The sequence below is a fragment of the Leptonychotes weddellii genome, chromosome 5 (genome assembly GCF_054177405.1).
Source record: "Leptonychotes weddellii isolate Sample4059 chromosome 5, ASM5417740v2, whole genome shotgun sequence".
Classification (NCBI taxonomy): Eukaryota; Metazoa; Chordata; class Mammalia; order Carnivora; family Phocidae; genus Leptonychotes; species Leptonychotes weddellii.
Window position 1 is genome coordinate 65,128,591 of NC_138373.1, and position 5,950 is coordinate 65,134,540.

At 35.4% G+C, this 5,950-nt stretch overlaps 1 pseudogene; it reads left to right on the forward strand.

The window, feature by feature from the left end:
- The first annotated feature begins 586 nt into the window (after positions 1-586).
- Positions 587-5,950, forward strand: part of LOC102747066 (7-methylguanosine phosphate-specific 5'-nucleotidase pseudogene) — a 20,069-nt pseudogene continuing 14,705 nt past the window's right edge.

Consider the following 5,950-nt stretch of genomic DNA (forward strand, 5'->3'; position numbering starts at 1 on the left):
TGTTTGAGGAATAATAACCTGTATGGTTGGGGTGAACAGAGTCAAGTGGAGGACAATAAGGGAGATGGTCATAAATGTAATATAAGCCAGACTCTAAGGGCTTGTGATGAATGGTAAAGACTTCAGTTTTTACTTTGGAAAAGATCTACCTCATTTTTTGTACATTGCAAACTTCTTCTATGAGGGACTAGATATTTAGGCTTTGTAGACAGATAGTCTTTGTCACAAGTTCTAACTCTGAAGTTGCAGTACAAAAACAGCCAGAAATAATACAAAAAAAATGAAAGAATATGGCTATGTTACAATAAAACTTTAATTACAAAAAAAGTAAGATGGCAGAATAAGTAGTTACAGGCCTGCAATTAATGACAACAGATGAACAAGAATACTTCTGTGAGAACTCTAGAGACCAGCTGAGAAGCTACAATAATCAGGCCATATAAAACCAAGAGGGGATTCTAGTGAAAAAGGTGGGGAAATTTGCAGCATTTGTTATATGTCTGGGCCCTCCCCTTGTAGCCTAATGCATAGAAACTCAGAGGAAAGCCCTCATAGGGGGCTCCCTTATTAGGACAGAAACAAAAGAATGGACCATGTATCCAACATTCTTGCTCTTAAGGGCTGCTTAAGGGACTGGTTTCCATCTTACCTGATTCAGAACGTTGATGGAACCAGCACCATAGTTTGGAAGCCACTGAAAACAGAGGTAAGTATGATGCATATTAAAATTGCCACTCCTGGGACGCCTGGGTGGCTCAGTCGGTTGAGCATCTGCCTTCGGCTCAGGTCATGATCTCAGGGTCCTGGGATCAAGTCCCACATCGGGCTCCCTGCTCGGCGAGGAGCCTGCTTCTCCCTCTGCCTGCCACTCCCCCTGCTTGTGCTTCCTCTCTCTCTCCCTACTAAATAAATAAAATCTTTAAAAATAAAATTGCCACTCCTCAGGCAGAGACCATGGGGAGCAAGATGTGAGTAAAAGTTTCAGAGGTCCTAGAATCTCCAGCTAGAGCAATTGGTGAAGGTCTTCCCCTACACAGTCAGTACACAAACAATGCTTTGTTTTGCTTTGTTTTTTAATTCCCAAATTTCAACAAAAGATCACAAGACAGAGAAAGAAATAGGTTAGCATGGTGTAATCAAAGAAACAAAATAAAACTCCAGAAACTGACTCTAAAGAAACATACCTGCCAAAGAATTTAAAATAAAGATATTCATGAAGGGGTGCCTGGGTGGTTCAGTTGGTTAAGCAGCTGCCTTCGGCTCAGGTCATGATCCTGGGGTCCTGGGATCGAGCCCCACATCTGGCTCCCTGCTCAGCAGAGAGCCTACTTCTCCCTCTCCCTCTGCCTGCCACTCTGCCTACTTGTGCTCTCTCTCTCTGTCATATAAATAAATAAAATCTTAAAAAAAAAGATATTCATGAAGATATTCAATGAGCTAAAAAAGAACAAAAATGGACAACTAAAAAAAAAAATCAAGGAACAATGAATGAATAAAATGAAAATAGCAACAAAAGATAGAAACTACATAAAAGAACCAAAAAGAAATTCTGGAGTGAAAAATACAATAACTGAATTGAAAAATTTATTAGAAGGGTATAACATCAGACTTCAGAGGCAGAAGATAGAAAAAAATCAGTGAACTTGAAGATAGTTCATTTGAAATCATCAAATCAGAGGAGAAAAAGAAAATGAGAAAAAGCAAAGAGACCTAAGAGACTTATGAGATATTACCAAGAAGACCTATATACAGAATGTGGGAATTTCAGAAAAAGAGAGAGAAAGAGACAAAGAGCTTATTTGAAGAAATAATTGCCCAAACTTCACAAATCTGAGGCGATAGATATATAGATTCAGAAGCTCAAAGAACTACAAGAAGAAAAAATATCCAAAGAGGACCATACTGAGACATTATAATTAAACTGTCTAAAGTCAAAGACAAAGAGAGAATCTTGAAAGCATCAAGAGAAAGCAATTCATCACATACAAGTGATGTCTTATAAGACTATCAGTGGATTTCTCAGTAGAAACCTTACAGGATAAGAGAGAATGGAATGATATAGTCAAAGTATTGAAAGAAAAAAAAAAAAACCTGTCGACTAAGAATCCTGTATCTGGCAAAACTGTCTTTAAAAAATAAAGGAAATTTAAGACTTTCTCAGACAAACAGAGACTAAGATAGTGTATTACCACTAGAACTGTTCTATGATAAATACTAAAGGAGATCCTTTAATTTGAAATGAAATGATAGTAGACAGCAACACAGAGCTGAATAGAAATATAAGGTTCCCTAGCAAAGTACATCTTAATTGGGCAAGCCACATTTCAGCTGTTCAATAGTCAGAAGTGACTAGTATCTACTATTTGGAGAACACAGCTCTAAAAGTTAGAAAAAACTGATTTTCTTTCTCTTTCAGTTGTCTAGCACTGAAATCTGCATTTATCTTCAAATACATTGTACTGAGAATTATGACATCACAATAAATCCAAATTAACTCAGTGTCTTTCAGATAAATTAGGAAAAAAAAAAGCAGTAGGTGGGTTTGGCCCAGGAGCAGTAGTCTGCCAATCCCTTTTATCAGTTATGTTTGTGATTTCATTTGACAGATGAAATAACTAAGTCCTAAACATATAAGAAACATTCTACAAATAACCTAACAAGTTAGAAATGCTATTGGGCTTAAAATTCAGGTCCGTATGATTCCAAATTCTTTCAACTACATTATGTTACCTTCATAAAGACCTCTTTGTTTTGTAGACCAGTGGTTCTCAAAGTGTGGTCCATGAAACACATTCAGTGGTCCAATGAGGTCAAAAATATCCTTGGGACACGTGAGTGGCTCAGTTGGTTAGGCATCTGCCTTCCGCTCGGGTCATGATCCCGGGGTCCTGGGATAGAGTCCTGCATCAGGCTCCCTGCTCAGTTGGGAGCCTGCTTCTCCCTCTGCCTGCCACTCCCCCTGCTTGTGCTCTCTTTCTCTCTCTCTCTGGCAAATGAATAAATAAAATATTTTTTAAAAAATCCTTGTAATTTGCAATGATGATATAAAAGCAATGCAGAGGAAGGGAGATATGAACTTGTTGGCACCTAAGCACGAATCAGGGCACCAGCCCATATTGTACTAGTACTCGTCGCATTTTTCACTTCCATGTGGTAACAGGAACATTAAAAGCCAGTTTTACTTAAGAATGCCCTTGATGAAGCAGTAACGATTGTAAATTTTATAAAATATCAACCCTTGAGCATATGTCTTTGTAATTCCATGTCACCAAATGGAAAGTACTAATAAAGTACATATGCTGTCTATGACAGAATGATGGTTTTATCTAGGAAAAGCACATGAGTGACTGAGTTGTAAGCTGAGCTAGCCATTTTTTTAATGGAATACCATTTTATTTGAAAGAATGACTTACAAACTATGGCTATGTTTGTTTATTTTTTGGAGGTAGAATTTATTTTCAGTTTTATTGACAAATAAAATTGTAAGATACTTAAAGTATGTGATGATTTGATATATACATTTAATTTGGATATTTCGCTGACATTTTTTTGGGAAAAAGAAGGAAGTGTGCCCATTATTTCAAGAAAAATAGCTGATTGTATTTGTGGCCAGTGACAAAATTAGAGCTTTCAAGTTAAAATTATAATTTTGGAAAATTTATATCACCACTGTGAGCTTGACAGCTTTCCAATATTTAAAGACTATTCTGATGAGATCAGTGGCAATATTAACCAATGTAATTTTTACATATTAAATAGCGTACTATGTCAACATTTGCAAAATCTATAAAAATTAACAAACCATCATGTAATGCATGATGTTACATAATCATGTGTAAATTAAAAGATTCCTTCAAAGCATAAGACAGACCACTGGATTTTAATGTAAGAGAGCATAGAAGCTGATTGAAAGGGTTTTAGATCTAGGAGCACCTGGGTGGTTCAGTCGGTTAAGTGTCTGCCTTCAGCTCGGATCCTGATCCCAGGGTCCTGGGATCGAGCCCTGCGTCAGGCTCTCCACTCAGAGGGGAGCCTGTTTTTCCCTATTCCTCTGCCTGCCGCTCCCACTGCTTGTGCTCTCTCTCTCTCTCTCCCCCCTACCCCTGTCAAATAAATAAATAAATAAATCTAAAAAAAAAGGGTTTAAGATCTACTTTGTAATGAACATTTAAGAAACTATCACTTGTCAAATTTTGATGCAATATCTAAGAAGAATTTCTATAAAGATTTTTAAGGAGGCCACTAAAATACTTCTCCTTTTTTAAACTACATATATGTGTGAAGCTGGATATTTCATATGCTTTAAACAAAACAACAGAACAAATTAAATGCATGAGCAGATATGAAAACTCTTGTATCTTCTATTAGGCAAGACATTAAGAGATTTGCAAAACTATAAAACAATGTCATTCTTCTCATCAAAGCTTTTTGCTTTGAAAAATATAGCTATTTTTCATAAAATATGCCATTCATCTTAACATGTAACATATTTATCATTTTATTTAGTGCATGAATATAATTTTTAAAAAGTTTCTCCTTCAATTTCTAATATTGTAAATATTGCTTGGTATAACCCATATAAACTCAAGCTTGTTGTGGTCCTCAAGAATCCTTAAGGCTGGTAAAAGGGACCTGAGACCAAAATTTTGAGAATTGCTACCGTAGACAGTTATAGAGGGTGTCTGTGTGTGTGTATGTGTGTGTGTGTGTGTGTGCACTGTATGGTAAATTCTCAATTAACTGAAGGAAGGAAAAGGAATAAAAATTGTCTATTAACTGGCCTGCGTTTTCTCTGATCAAATTTAAAAGGAAAATAAAGAAATCATAAAACAAACCAATGATGAATGTTTTCTCAATATAGAGTCAACATAAACTATTATTTATAGGACTATATGTGACCAACTCTGATACAATGTAGAATAGTAAAACCCCTACTTTTAGGGGTTCTTATAAGAATAAATAATGACATTGAAAAAATGAGATATTAGATATAAAATCTTGTTGCATATAAAAATGCAAATTTAAGTCAATACTATGTATGCTAAGGCATTTCACAAATGTTGATCATCAGATTTATTTTCTTATTTTTTGACCATCAGATTTAATTACTTAACTTGACATATACATATTTCTCAAGCACCTATTTGTCAGTACTGTATTAAACTCCATTATATACAAAGATGATTAAGACATATTCATTATGTTAGTATTTATGAAAGAATTTCAAACATGGTTTAAAAAATAAGGGTTCTACATTTTGCCTTTAGTTAGACCATTTTATGTTCTAAGTCTTTGGGTAAATATTTTTCTGTATCATAAATTGATAATTCATCATAGATCAGTCTATTTGAAAATATTCTGAAAATCCCTAATCACCTGAAGTTGTATATTTAGTATCATAAAGCAAGTTGTATACATTAGCCCCTTTGAAGTCCTGGATTCTTTTGAAAGTTCTCTTTTGGAGAGAAATAAATGGCTCAAAAAAAGGAAACTAATAAATGAAATAAACAGTACTAAAATCACCAACATCAGTAAAGCTGTAAAATACCGATCTTTCTACCTGATCAATCTTTGGACCTGGACAGGAGTACTTTTTGCTGTAGATTCATCCACAATGGCTCATGCACTAGCTTTTTGCTGTAGATTCACCCATGATTGTTCCATTGCCCTAATCTACTGAGGCTACTCCATCTTTCTCCCATTGTCCTGCCTAGGAAAGTGTTTGCTTTGAATTATGGAACTAAAGTCTCATATTTAGACCAAAGGAGCATATATTTTTTTGCATCTCTTATTCTGTGTCTTTCCCCCTACAAAGTCTAAAAGTCAGGTTTTGGGTATGCTTCATTCTGTTTTGAGAAGGACACAGGGTAGCATTTTTTTCTTTCATTTTTTAACATAAGCAAAACTGAAGCTCTTGTAGATGCAAATGTTAGAAAGTGGGACTCGGGGG